This window comes from Dipteris shenzhenensis, chromosome 18, assembly GCF_047967505.1.
Source record: "Dipteris shenzhenensis isolate YYH24624 ecotype China chromosome 18, Dip_SZ_1.0, whole genome shotgun sequence".
In the NCBI taxonomy this organism is placed as follows: Eukaryota; Viridiplantae; Streptophyta; class Polypodiopsida; order Gleicheniales; family Dipteridaceae; genus Dipteris; species Dipteris shenzhenensis.
Genome location: NC_141613.1, coordinates 45,278 through 61,377, shown reverse-complemented (window position 1 = coordinate 61,377; position 16,100 = coordinate 45,278).

The window sequence follows — 16,100 nt, the reverse complement described above, 5'->3', positions numbered from 1 at the left end:
ATGAACAAGGGCTTTTGTGGGTTCAAAACACACCACAATATAATCAACAACTACAATGAAGTAACATCATTCATAGATGAATACATTACATGTGATAGAAATTACTTAAATGAAAACATGAAAGAAATACAAACACACAAGCATGCAAAAACATGTACTAAAAAACAGAATGAAGTTTGTCAATTTCAATACCCTAAGTCACTTTACAAGGTAAGCAAAGCATGACATATCAATAAATATACAAGGAAATTGAACAAGAACTTCACAATTAGAAACCCAAACATATATTTCATTCGCTGAATGGCTAGACATCCTCAATTTGACTTAAAGTCATACATGCTTTCACTAATGCTAGAAATAATAAAACCTACGTTGTTTCTACAGTGTCATATTAAAGATATTTTCACTAATGCCTTCAACAAAAACATAAGCTTCCTTTGGCAATCTAATATGGACATACAATGATCCATATGCAGCCATCACATATTGCACATCATAAATTAACCAAATGGATAACACCATAATGCAAAAGTTGCACGATACAATGCAGACATGCCTGCAAGAAAAGACTACGGAAAATGGGCAATGCATTTCTTCATGCACAACAAATGAATGCAGCACAATTTGCTTCATTCATCGCTCTTTCCCTACCATTGCATAAATTGACATGAGAATTCCGATTCGTCAACACAAACGAGAAGCACAAAAGAGCAGTCATTTTGAAACAGACAGAGCATGTACTTACCTTGGATAATGATTCCACATAGATTCTGTGTGACACTATCATTAACAAACACATCATGAGACAATAGATGGATGATCCTTTCCTTGAAATACAACCACACTGCTAACAGCTCCAAGAAAACGAATAAACCAAATATTCTAAGATTTGTGAAGTTTAACAAATTCAAAGACCCTGACAATTACTACCATGAGCAATGACTTTCGTACTATGCCTTCTCTAAAGACAAGAACCAAGAGTTTCTACTCCATGGAAGTTAGAAAAACATGTACTATGTAAGAGAGTCCACTATCGAAGACAATAAAATATACACTTGCAAATCTAAAAAACATTGTAAAAAATGAGGACTCCTACCACAACAATCAGGTTCAGGAATCAGAGAGTGTTGCTACTACCACAAGGAAACGTGAACAAAGATGAGAGCACATGATGTTTTGCTAGACTTGCCTCCACTCAAAGTAAACACAACGACTGACCACTTCCTCATACCTATTTTAAAAAAAGTGTTACTAGACGATGACCAAAACTTCCAAAGACTATAGTCGCTTAACATTAAGCAACAACTAGCTCTATTCAATGACATCATGCTTCAGAAGAGAATATATCCATTAGACAAACTTCATTTGTTCCTGATAGGAGGTGTGGGAATAATGAAAGCATAGACTTCTCTAGTGCAAGGACTTATGAGGCATTATAATCATAAAACTCCTTGCGTCCACTACAATTTGCCTAAAGTTCTGATGCTAGAATACACTAGTAGAGCACCATTCCATGTTAACAAAAGCATAATTCACGCAACATTACACTTGCCAACACATACAAAGAACCTTACATCCCTATTAAAGGAAAAATTAGATGCACTCTCAACACTATATTCTCAAGTCCAACTCCTTTGATGAAATCTCTTTGGTTGGGAACAAAAATTGAACTAACTTGACGATGCACACCCTCAAAAGGAACCATGATGATTTCTTTGGGGGTGTTGACGTGCTTACCTATGGTACCTTCTACCAGACAATACCAGTAAAGGATCCTTGGGTCTTCAAAGTCAATAACAATGAGCTCGTTGACTGTACCGTTGACACATATTGGCAAACAAAACTTAAGTGATTTAAAGATTTGTAACTAGAGGAGGATGGAAGATGGTGATGGAGATGGAGATGGAGATGGAGACTTGTAAGCTAGATTTCCTCGCCCACCACTCAGGCAAGAATATGGTGCAATAAGTCATGGAAAGGACCTGGACAAAAAGATGGAGGATGAGAATGGAAATGGTGATGGTGGTGGCCTATCACATCACTCTCTTTGACCTTATCAAGACTGCTCTACTGATTTGACAATTGATGACATTTTCCTTGAGATTGATGAAAAGAATACTTCATTTTCTTTTGAGCGGCTCTAGCCTTTTCTCAATAGAGGCTGAGCATCCTTGAGTCACGATATAACATCTGCCATTTCAATCGATGACCATTTACCACCTAGTAGGAATGGACATACACCGTCAACTATCTGAGTTGGGAGGGGACGGGCCATGGTATCTTATGCGGCTGCAGTGCAGAAGCGTAGAGGAGGGTTCTTTTCACTACCTGTGAGAAGAAAAGCTAGGAAATATGGTATCATACCCATCCAAACGGGCATGCACAGGCCTTGAAGTTGAAGTCAATTTTTTAAAGATGCACCATTTTGATCCATGGTAGAACCATTCTAATGTGTGTTTTAGCATGCCTGTGCATGTTGCCAACCCAGAGGAATTCTAGTGTGGACAAGGTCTGATGACACTGAACGACTTGCCAACTCCAAAGCAAGCCATCAAGGAGCTAGAGAGCTCCAACATCGAGCTAAGACTATGTTCAAAGTGAAAGAAGTAAAGAAAGAGCTAGCAACAGTTGAGAGTCTCATGATGGAAGTAGCATCGCCAAAGATGGGTCAAGTGCAGACACAAGAATCGATGAAGGAAGCAGACTTGGTGAAGCAACTGAAAGAAGCACAAGGAATCTTCAATGTGAGACCGAAAAGGAAGATCCACAAGCCCTTGCCTCCAGCAACCCATTTGGAGGAAGAAAGAGCGCTAAAGAGACAAAGACTTCTCTCAGTGAGAGTCAAGGTTTTGCAAGAGGTAAGCAGGTTGTAGCCTTTGTAAATGAGGACCTTCTCTTTTATTCTATAGACCGTGGCTTAGCACCCATGCACTTATAGGGTTTCTTCCTGGTCCCTGACCCCCCTTAGTTTTTATTGAGAACTGGGTGAGAACCAATTGGGTGAGAAATGGCATTAATGTCTCTAATGTGAGGTTTTCAAGAAAGGGCTTTTTTTTCTTCCTCTTTGAGTCCCCTATCATGGCTTCCAACGCCCTTAACTATACTCTTTAGACCATTAGACACCAACCTCTTCATCTAATTTTTCTTTTGATAGAGATGTCAAGTTATTTGTATGTGTGGGCAAATGCAATGTTGAGTGAATTGTGTTGCCATTAATGTTACGTGCTACTTTCCCTATGTGTCAGCATCAAAACCTTTGGTAGATCATAGTCAATTTTGGAGAGAATATGATTGTAATGTTGTAGCAGGCCTTGCACCACAATAAACGGTAGCAAGTAGTCAAAGAGGTCACGTTGCTCTTTGTTTAGTGTTCGTATTTTTTGAAAGTATTCATTGTTGTCCATGAGTATTTGTTTTCTGACGGGGATGGTGAAGTGGTTGTTCTTTGTGGGTTTTGATAGTGTAGGCATATCTAATAATATGTCATATAAGTCTTCTTTTTGTAAGTGGTCTAGAAGAGGAGGGCTTTCGTTGTTATTGTTGGTGGCCTCAAAATTATCATGTATTGTATCCATGTCATCGTTTTCATAGTAGTCGTAATGGTATTTGTTCCTGTTCTCATGTATAATAGCCTCCCTCGCGTAATAGGCATCCATCAGCTCCCATGTTGCTATAGCTCTTGCTCCTCGTCTTCTCTAAATAGGCAATATAAGAGAAGATGCTCACGGTAGTAATTTTTGGGGTCCTTAAATTTGTTGAACCGCACAAACCTTAAAAATTTTGGCTTTCTTTGTTTCTTGTAGCTATTGTTGTTGTGGTTTTATTTAGCTCTGTGAATGTTGCTAGACAAATATCGTCTGAGTGGTGCCTTTGAATGTACTTGTTGATAATTGTCTGGCACAAAATATCTGTTGAGTCATTGAGCAATGTGAGTAGTTTGTATTTTTGCTTTAGAATGAATGTTCTTTTTCCTTTCTCGTTTGTATTAATGAATTGTAAATACCTGGTAGATCTATGTAAAGGCAATGATAAAGTGATAAATGCTGCAAGTTGTGTCCTCATCCGCTAAGCATGTAAAAAAGCATTGCCCATTGTGTAAAATTGTCAGCTTGTATACATGTCCTTTGTGTTTCACCATTGACTTTGTGATTGTTTTATCCATTTTTGTGATATAAGAAGTATAGTATGAGGCAGCGGCATAAGGGTCCATTATGAATTGTATGTCCATGTTGGATTGCCACAAGTAGCTCATCTTTACATTGAATGCATTTGTGAAAATGTCTTTTGGCTCACGTCCGAGGAACAATTTTTTTTTGGTTATTGAAGCTCGTAATGATAGGATATAAGTTTGCAAGTCGATGTCCAAAATTTGGAACCACTCGAAGAACGAATTGTTGATAATTGGATCGGAATTACTCATTTCTTGTTCGACTCTAATGTAAACTTCTTTGAATTTCAATCTTTCATTCTCTTCAAGCGGACTGAGTGCCATCGTTTCATGTAGTGGTGGCCTTGGATAGTGAAATCTACAGGAAGCTCATCGCACTTTAGTGCATGTTTTGGTGTGCCTATGAGTTTGTATTTCAGCCATGTTTTCATTTAGCAAATTCTTATCACATGTTATGTGCATGTCTATGAAGGAAACAACCTCCTCATCAGTATTTGAATTATATTTTGGTACTTTTTAAACCCATATGATTCCATGTTCATGTTGGCTTCCCCTACTTTGGAATTCAATGGACGAAGAAGTAATCAACAACTCCACCAAGTATGGAACTATCTTTCATTAGTAGTGAAAGCATGTTTTGTAGTTTGTGGGCGTAGTATCGGGCACATAGTGTAGGGTTTTGTCACACCAATCGCATGACATTCGATTGTTTTGGTGCAGAAGAGGATGGGTTGGTTGTTATGTTGTTTGCTGATTGCAATGCAGTGAGACCAAGGGATCCCACATCCGTTTTGTACATGAAAAAGTGACAAAGAAAGAAGGTGGACCTAATTGGTGCATCATAGCAAATGCTTCCTTGTGTAGTTTCTCTTTGTGATCAGGAGAAGTGTGGAGGTTCTCAAAATCTCTGTATCCTATTCTTGATTTTAATATTTGCTTGATGTTGGTGTTGTTCTTGAAATCTCTTGCACATAATATTTTATTCCTCATCAACATGCCTTTTCTCAACCGCACCCATATAGATTGCATCACCTAGTGGATCAAAACTTTGATAGCTTTGAAGAAAAGGTTCAGAATGTTATGAGCAAATCTCATTGCTTTGTGTGTTATTTCCCATTCTACTATGTTGAGATAGCTTAACCTTTTGTTGCCAATTGCTCATGGAGAACCAAAACTCCTTGCTATGAGTGTCTTTGAAAATACCTAAGGGCTTTTGATTTTTTGAAGGAGCCAGATAGAGAGCTTTTGTTTCAAAGTCGATGACTTGTTCCGTAGTAATGAGATTGTGTACTAATGTGTCAGTGTGCATCTCTTCTTTGTCAATGGGAATCTCTCTGTCCATGGATTCATCATCGGAAGAATGGATTTCTATGGGTCTTGCTGTGAGCATGTCTTCATACTAGTCATTTTTTATAGTGACATTATTATCTTTATATAACGGTGTGGAGCGTGGAGCAAAGTAGAGCAAGGGCAAAAAAGAGATAAAGGATAGAGGAGGGGTATAGAGCAAAGTAGCAGAGCATGGGTAGATCAGAGCAACGTAATAAAATGCCAAATGCCATGGATCTTATATATATTATAGAGTTCAAGCCACGGCGGTGGAATCCCCTAGATGGGCTAGTAATCATTAAGAAGACGCCATGTGGTGCCACTTCGGTGGTTGGTAATTAACTTAGCCATGACAGACATGGCTGATGAGAGCCACCACCATCGGGGAGTTATTCTCATTGCCATGTCTAATCACTCATTACCATGCACTCTAGTTCTCTACTGAGCATTGAAGCCTGGTGACTGGTAATTTTTATTGCACTTGTAGTGATCATGCATGCTAAAGCGTGGTGGTGGGTGAGTGGTGGCATGGTGGAATTTTAGCCATGACAAACATGGCTGATGATAACCAGCACCATTGGGTAGTAATTCCCACAAAAGTAAATCATGAAGCCTAATCACCTCTAATCCATGATTACCATAATTTACTACACTCGTAGTAATCATGCATGCAAGCCCGACGGTGGTAACTAGAAGCTGAGTAATTACGAGCCACTGTAGTGCTAGTAATTAACTGACAGCTCGGTGGATCTTAGCCGCCACCACAGACGTGGCTAGGAATCTTAGATGCCACCACCTTTAATCATTCTTTACCATGCAAGTTAGTGCTGCCGCCTTGAATTATTCAAAATTCAAGCCAACCATCATGGTGGCTCTCACGGGCTACCACCACTGTGGTGGGTTGTTCCATTCCCCTCTTATATCCCTCTCAAACATTTGTCTACCTAGGGCCCTTCAACACTTCAATGACATCACTTGGCTTTATTAAACTTCTTAGAACATATGAAGGATCACTATCATCCACTTCCATTGTTCCCATCACATCCTCCATGAAATTCCTAAAGTAGAGTACAAATAAGTCTTAGTGGAAACAATGCAACACCATGAATATTTTGGAGTAAGAAATTTCATTGAAAATTTGGGGAACTAACCTTGCAGCTTATATTCTCCTCTTTTGGGCACCACTATTGGTTGACAATGCATCCATAGATTGCAATTGTCTTTTCCTCTCCTTCAGTCCCAAAGGTGTTCCCTTCAACTTTTATACTCATTCTATCAACTTCTCTCATTCCTTCTCCACAGCATGTTGAACTTGGCCATAGATAGACCTTTCCAAATCTTGTTTGCTTTCAGTGAGCTTCTTGATTGATTCTTCCAATTCCTATCGCTCCAAGTCTAGTGCACGTGCTTTGTCATTGAGTTCTTTGTTTGGCAATTGGAGATCCAGCATACTACTATGCATTGCCACAATAGTGTAATTTCCCAAATGTGCAAGTTCTTATGATTGGGCTCTCTGCACCTCGCTTGCTTGCATAGGCAATGTCTGAGAATGGTTCAATCGATTATAATAACAGAGCAATCTAGCATGTCCATTGCCAAGAAATTGAACAACATCATGCACTGTATGAAAAGGAAGACTCTTTTGGGTGGCAGGGTCTAAAGGATACAAGTTTCCATCCACCCAAAGGTCAAGATGCTTCTTCCCTTGCAATCGAAGACTATGGAGCACACTTTGAGGAGTTCCACTATATCCCAAATGACATGTGCTTGCACATTTTGCCTCTAGTTGTAGGTTCACATGGTACTTGTTGGATATGTCCTCAAATGGTGCCATGAGTACTCAAAGAGAGGTATCAGTGATGCAGGCTAAAATGTAGGGAAGATCTGGCAAAGATGGAGTAGTGAGAGGGAGAGGGTAGCAAGGAAGACGGAAGAGGAGAAGCAGATCAGGGAAAGAGGAAGAGGAGGAGGAGAGTAGGGTGATAGGTGTAGAAGGGAGGGAAGGAGCTACTACAGAAGGGAGGAGGAGAGATGCTATAGGAGGGAGGAGGAGGGGAGAGATTCTACAGGAGGGGGAGCAGAGGAGAGGGAGTAGGTAGCTGGAGAAGGAGGGGAGAGGAAGGAGGGAGGAAGAGCCAGAAGGAGGAGGAGGAGGAGAGAGGGAGTAGGTAGGAGTAGTGAGACCGAGGAGGGGAGAGGAGGAGGGAGGGGGAGGGAGGGAGAGGGAGAGGGAGGAGAAGGGAGGGAGGTGGAGGGAGGGAGGGAGGAGGGGGGCGATAGAGAGGGAGGGAGGGAGAGAGAGAGAGAGAGGGAGGGAGGGAGATTCAAAATTTGAAATTCAAATTTCAAAAAGTGACCCCCTCCCCTCATTGATGAGGGGAGAGGTGGGCTCAAATGTGGGCTTAACCCACCTAGGTTGGGCTAGTTAGGCCTCTTTGGGACCCTCCAAGCCCCTTGCATTAGCCCACTAAGCATTCCTTAATCCATTCCTTATGAGGCCCTTTTGAGACTCCAATTCTCCCCTAATGTCCATCATCTAGTCTTTTTCAATGTTCAATGAGTTTTGCATGTTGCAAAGCCATTTGTAAAGACCCTCCTTTTCGGCTCTTTGATCTTCAAGGTCCTTTCTTTCTAGCTCTTTGTCCACCACGTCCCCATCATTTCCCACTTCTTTGAGCCTATCTCGGGCTTCTTCATGCACTTCTCTGCTTTTTCTCTTCTATGTCTTTCCATGTTGACCAATTTTGTGGTGGCCTCAGCTTGCTCTTGTGCCTGCAAGGCCCTCGCTTGTGCCTCCTTTACCTTGGCTTCTACATCTTCCCTGAGACTTTTCTCAAGTTACGCTGCCTTTGCTACATCGGTGGCTTTCTCTTGTAAAAAAGTCACCTTCTAAGGCATATGCCTCTTGTATTGCTAAAAAATACCTTTGAGGGTAGATGCCATCAGGTGCATTGCAACTCCAGTGGACTGAGATGACAATTGGGATTTTCCATCCATGCAATTCTTTAGGTTGGTTAACACACTCTTGGATATCGCCCTTGAGAAAGATACATCACGTCCTTTCAATTGCTCTACTACTGCTTGAACCTGCGAGAACTTGCAAGTTCCTCTCGTATCAAGAAAGAAGTGAATGGTCTTCTTTAGTACATCTTGGAGGTCTGTTGGCAAGCTCAAAATCTTGACTCCACCATCTTTACTAATCTGAGCATTAGGATATACATGTAGAATATCCTGTCTCTTCCACTGCTTCTCGAAAAAGTGTGCTTGTATACTGGCTCCAGAAATTCCTAGAGCCTTTTCAATCACGTTTTCAGTGATGGTAATCTTGTGATCTTGACAGACTAGTCGCCCCTCCTTCACATTCACCTCTTGCACCATCCTAGTGAAGTTTTGGAGAGCATCCGAATTGGGCTCTTGAATAGCAAGAGAGGAGCTCTCATATGTCACTATTTCAAGATCAGGGAAGGAGGGGCTCTCGCACTATGCTATAGAGGGGGAGGAAAGATTGTATGAGGAGCTCCCAAACTGTGTAGGGTCCATTACGAGAGGGGATAGAAGTTGCAGCAATAGTGCAAGGAAGAAAGAAATGGTCAAGACGGATAAGGGCTAAGGGTGTCCACTTTTTGTTCACTCCCCAATCCTAAGGAGGTGGAAAAACAAGCTTTTTAGCACACAAAAATGCAAATCTCACCTACTTCCCTATGGATCTAGTCTTTGAAGTCTTCTGACACAACATCACAGTTGCTATTGTGCACACAATCGTATAGTCTGATCGAAAATTCGATGCACACACAAAAAATTTCTTTGTGTCACACGGCATGGTTCCAGGGTGGTCACACGTTTGTCACGAACAAAGAGTGTCATATAAAATTCTAAATTTCTCACTCATTTTAGATTAAATGTTATTGAAACTTTGTAAGTGGTCTCTTTGCATTATGTAGAGCTTAACTTGATTTATTGGTAATTTTTTGAATGATTTATCTAATTATAAATAATTATTTATAATAAATAAAGTCATAAAATACATGCATTTTAGTAGCACACCACATTTTTTTAGTATTTTGAATAATTAAGCAAATCCAATTCGGTGGAAGGTTAGTAGGCACATAAGGGTGTGTGGTTGAATCATCAAATCCCAAATCCAACGGTTAGATTTAGGAAGATTGAAGTTTAATTTTTACTTTTACTCCTTAGAGGATCAACAAAGAATATTTAAAATAAATCTAGTAATTCTCAAACATAACCAAACATTTCAAAAATGTCAATATTTTTAGTCCTCTGCATGATGAATAAGAGGAAAAAATTTTGGTTAAATTTGAGCAAGGGAAACGTACGATATGGCCTCCAAGAGTGAAATCTCCCTTTTGTGGGTGAAAAAGGGCCACCCAAGCCTAATACCAAGACAAGGTAGGCTTGGTATTAGGCTTGGTGAGGTAGGCTAGGAGCATCACCGATCCTAGTGGCAAGCCTTTGGAGTCTGCATGCTGCCCATGTGGAAGGCTGAGTCATCAAAACCATGCCACGTTGTTAGACCACGTGGTGCCATCTCATCAAGCAGATGTGACATCACTCCTTGCCATGTCACCTTACATTGCCACACGTGCTGCCACATGTGCCACCTCATCATTCCACATCATCAGCCATGTGATCACACAATGCCACCTTGGCATACCTCCTCTCCTGGCCACATCACCAATCCCTCCACCTCAATTTGCCATGTCATCTACCACCTCATGAATGCCAACTCGTCATGCCGAGTACCACATCATGACCATGCAGGAAGAGACTATATTACCACACCATGCATGGTGCCACATCAGCCAGATGCATACACATGACGATGTGCGATGCATACAATACCTCGATCGAGGTACATATGATGGGTGAGGCATACATTACCTCGTTCGAGGTATGTGACCGAGGAGACATACAGATACCTCGATCGAGGTTCATACATACATGCATGCGCAATGCACTAAATACCTCGATCGAGGTATAAGCTCTGATCGCGGCTCTGGGTATAGCAGACCTCTCCACCAAAACTAAGCCAATTAGTATCAATCTTAGCACCTCTCCACCAATAATAATGAAGAGCAATCTAAGAGCAATCTAGTGGATGAGTTGAGGCTCTCTATAAGACACCACGTTTTGGTTCATTTCACCCATTCTTAGCCATTCTTGCCTCCTCATCACTTTGTCACACCTTCCATCCTACTTTCATTGAGAATGGGTTCTCAAAGCCGTAGAGCTAGTAGACGTGAAAGATCTAGGAACCCCCCCCCAAATCTCATTGACGAGGAGCGCAAGCAGAAGGCTCGTGAGCGCAAGAGAGCCTCTAGAGCTCGAGCTCGCGCTGCCACCACTGATCCACCTCCAGCTCTACCTCTACATCCCACCTCCACCCCCACCCCCACCTCCATTGTCCCCCCATGCTCATCCGCTCCCCTACCTCTAGCCTCCGCCCTTCCCCTAGCCACCTACATTTTGGCCTCCACCTCTACCTCTTCCCCCTCCACCCTCCCCCCTCCCCCTCCCCCCGCTCCGCTTGGCGCCTCCCTTCCCCCGTCCACCCTACCATCTCCCATTGATCCCGTTGCCCCACCTTGCAGCAGCAGTGTTGCTTCACGACGTGACTTGCCGAAGTCCACTATCCGTCGTCGTGCTAGCAAGATTGTGCAGTCTTTTTTTTGTGACCTCACGCCAGCTTCGCAGTCTTCTCTTCTTACGTCCCTGATTGATCACCCTGACTTGGTTGAGTGTAGGAGGCTTGCTGGTCTTGGTGCACGTAGAGATAGGGTTGTATCTAGCGAGGTTCTTAGCAGTGTTCGACGTTCCTATGCTTCTATTAAGCATAGGAACTCCAGTGATGCCTTGGCAGCACGTCGTGCTATTGTGGCTGCCATTAGTAGACCTCATATGATAGGCCATGTGCGTACCGCTTCACGTCTTCTTCAGATTGCACCGCGCACATTGCGAGCAGGCATCATTAGGAGGCAGAGTCTAGAGGATAGTGAGACTGATGCTCTTTGGGCTTCGAGTGGTCGTGCACCTCGCAGCGATCGATTGTTGGATGATTCCACTAGGTCCTTCATACAACAGTTTTGGGAGGAGCATTGCAGAGCATCCCCGGTGTTCAAGAAGGCATTGCGGAAGAGGGTGTCATGCGGTGTGTACATTGAGCATGGTGCATGTTTTTTGGAGTGTACCCAGACTGAGTTGTACACTCAATTTGTAGAGGTGCACCCGGAGTTCAAGATTGGGCAGAGGTCATTTGAGCGATGCAGGCCATGGTTTGTGCGATGCTCTCAGGAGCGTGACACATGCTGTTGTCGCTACCATGTGGATTTTGGATTGATGTATGACGTATTCCGTTCCCTTGATGGTCATAGGGGAGTGGTTCCTACTAGCCCTCGCGACTTCATTCATTCCATATTGTGTACACGAGATGGTGATGCTTTATTCCACTCCCTTGATTGTGTGGAAGGCACGTGTACTTTGTGTGGTGACTTTGCCAGAGTGCCACGAGTTGCACTAGATACTTGTGATGTGCAGATGGTTCGTTGGCAGCAGTGTGAGTACTGTACCTTGACATTAGATGGTGGTGCACAGTCGAGGAGGTTGCAGCTTGTGGGGAAGGAGACACCACGTGTTGTATTCATTGACTGTTTTCGAGGGAAGCTGTACCGCTACATACGCCACTCGCACACTGCGAAATGGGAGGATCGTCAGTTTCGTGCATGTTTGAGGACATTTCCTATAGGGGTGGTTGTCTCAGTGGTGGACTTTGCGGAGAATTACACCTTTGCACCACAGCATGAGATCCAATCGGAGTATTATTTCTCCGAACAGGTGACGTGTGATTGAGTATTGATTTTTTCCCCGCCTCATTATATTGAATTATTTCAATAGTCATATTTTTTTTTCAATGCCATATTGCAGGTTGCTATATTTGTGCACATTAGCTATCGTCATGCACAGGCTCATGTGGATGGCATTGATAGCACCATGGACTCACGCATCATTGTGCGAGAGTATCACTTCTACATTAGTGATGATCGATCGCATGATGCCCATTTTGTGCAGCATTGCTTCACTTTGCATGATAGTTTCTTGAGGGATCATGGTGTCACATGGCAGCGACGCTGGATTTGGTCAGACGGTTGCGGCGGTCAGTTCAAATCCGCTAGACAGTTTTATTGGTTCTGCAGATGGCACCGTGAGACAGGCATTCCGATCACATGGAGCTACTTCGAGACAGGGCACGGTAAGGGAGAGCACGATGGTGCAGGTGCTTGCGTGAAGCGTGCTTTGCGTCGATACCAGTTGCATCACAGTGCCGATCGCTTCAAGGATGCACATGATGTGGTGCGGTGGTGCAGCCAGCACTTATCCACTAGTGCTACGTCCTCGTTTCAGTCGCGTGACGATAGGGTGGTGAGCCGGTATTTTTGGTGCGTGGACATTGGGAGTCTTGATCGGTCGAGGCCTTTTGATTGTTGTTCTGTGCCTGGCACTCTTGATTTCCATTCCATCAAGAGTGTAGGTGAGTCTCACCCCGCGATCTTTTCTCGACGGTTTGCATGTTTTTGCTCTGCATGCATTGATGATGATTGGGGAGGGTGCTCCATGATACCATGGGCCGATCCATGGGTACGGCGAGTGCTTTCTCCCTTCCAGCCTTGGGAGGAGATACATGATGATCAGGATGATGATCAGGATGCGGGATTCAGTTCCTCTAGAGATTATGACCAGCTTACAGCTATTTTGCATATTGGTGATATCTTCGCGGTTATTGCTTCGGAGGGCAATGAGGAGGGTGTGGATTATTACTTGTTGCGATGCTCTATGCTGAAGAGTGTGCTGAATGAGGATACAGTGGATGGGCAAGGGATGCACTTCAATGCTCATAGCATGATCGTCGGTGGCCACTATTTTCAGCAGATACAGAGGCGTGGTCGCTATATTGAGTTCCAGGAGTACATGGCGGATCGGGAGGCATACATGTATTCTCATCTTGTTGTTGGGATCAAGATTACTTTGAGTCGTGTTCGCACTCGCAAGGCGACGTCCACTCCACGATGGCGCCTTGCAGTGGCGGATCACGAGAGCATACTTGCAACTATTGGCATGAGAGCTGATCCTGAGGAGTAGCACATTACATATCTTATTTTTTGGGATCATTAGTTGATCAGATTGATTTTTATTGGGTATCACTAGTTGATTACACTTTTTTGTATTCGATATGTATAGGCTCACTGTGTGACCGTACCATTGTAATTTTCATGGACTCATATTTTGTATTTCACTATGATGGCTGTATACACGTTCATACACATCATTGTATTAGATTCTATTTTTAACATGATGTCCGATGTCTTCTCAATGGGATTTGTTGTGTTTGTAACAGGGTAAATTTTAACAAGCAATTATTAGAGCTTAAGTGTAGATGATTGGGCTATTTTTTAAAATTCTAATATCACACTATGACATTTGGGCGAATAATTTCAAAATCAAATGTTGAAGTGTAGCTTCTGGGCGAATAATTTTGAAGTCAATTTTCCAAATGTATACTATAAAAATTTATCTCATTACTTAAGGAGTCTACATTAATTTTTACAAAGTGATAGATACGTTCATGTACCCAAACATAATTGTGTGATTCTATAATTCATTTGCAACTTTTGTGAAATCTCTCTCTCTCTCTCTCTCAAATTTTATATAGACAACACCCAAGGTGCCATCTTGTTGAATGCATGTTTCTAGTTATGCAATGCACATGACTAAAAAAATTCTCAATATTCAAACATCTGATCATTGATGTGTTTGCTACCTTCCTAGAAACCAATTTTTGATTATCTTAGCACTTATTTCTCTACCCATAACAATGATTATGACACATAAATTCATTCAAAAAGAGGCTACGCCCCTTAGATTGTTGACTCAATTGCACCTTTTCCATTTTTATGTTTAAAATATCAATAATCTCATTAAGTGCACTCCATTTTGGATACAATTTCACTTCTCATAAAAAGGTGAGAGCATTTCCCTCTAAAAGCATCTCAAAATTTATTCATTGTTTACAACTATAGAACCTAAGATCGTACACATAAGTAAACCATAAATCTATGTAAGGATCTAAGACAATTCTTTGTATGCATGCAGTGTGCATCCTACCCTCAAAACAACCATGTAAAAAATACCCATAGAAGATTAGACCATCACCATTAAGTCTTTCCTTGGCTTCACTATGTGTGTTCTATGTGAGTCCACAAAATTTGAGACCGTCACCAACAAGTCTTGCCTTGGCAGCTTCACTGTGTGTGTGCTATGTGAGTCCACAACATGGTCAAATCCAACAACACCCTCAAATAGTTGAATGTGAATTTTCTTTTTTCTAGTGTTGAAGAGTAATTCAATACCTTTTTTTCTTCAAAACACATTAGGATGGATGTTTCAAATAGCTCTTTGAAAATAATAGTCAAAACACTTTTCAACCAACTAACCTCATGCACCTCCAATGCATTTAACCTTATGATCCAAATTAAATCCAATACTTGATCATTGTTTGCATCAAGAATGGCCCAATTCAAAATATGTTGACTTACCAAGACACACAAAAGAGGCAAACATATTCAAACCAACTTTTATTATAGTTCTGATGTATCATGTATGCCTCTTTGTTGCATGTTGTAACTTGTCATTTGTTACATACCACTTAATTAGTGCAAGCCATGAATCATCATACATCAATAAGAAAAACTTTCAGCTTCAGCTTGGATCTTGTACAAATTTTAAATCGAAAACTTGTGAAGCACAAAGTACATATATCAACTAAAGAACTGCTAACAAGATTTTCATACAATCCTTCCTTTGCTTTTGGAAATGGGTATCTTAGCTCGTCATGGTACTTTTGTAGTAAATCAATCCTTCCTTTGCTTTTGGAAATGGGTATCCAAGCTCATCATGGTACCTTTGTAGTAGATCAAAGTAAGTGTCCCTGCAACAAAAGAAAGACATCTTTGACATCAGTTCACCTTCCCACAATGAAAAGGGACAATTGGGGTATAAAACCATGTACTCATTCAACTAATTATTGTTCTTGTTATGATAACATATGTGAGGAAGCCCTAAAATGACAAGGAGAAAGACATGGGGGAAAGACAATGAAGCATCATGCCTATTATTCATGTCCAACTCTGCTTTGTCGCAATTCAAATTTACACTCTAGCCAATACCATTGCTCATAGTGCCTTTCTCACACCACCGCATGCTTAAAGCAGTGCACTTGATTATGTTTCCCTTCTACAATACACATCATGATATACAAAAAATAGTCATACTTGCTGCAAATTCTGCAAAATTTACCAAAAAATGAAATGGTTCATAAAGCATCATGCAACCTTGCATATTGTCATAATGGGAGTGACACATAGGAGAAGTATATACCAGATTTGAGTCACGGATCTTACACATGGGGAGAAGGATAATGTCTGCTTCCATTGGGCATATTTGGACCTCTCACAACTGCTGTGTCATGTTGTTCCAACTCCCGATTTCAAATTTCATTGTTCAATGTTTGCCTCCTTCAAGACTACCTTCCCAC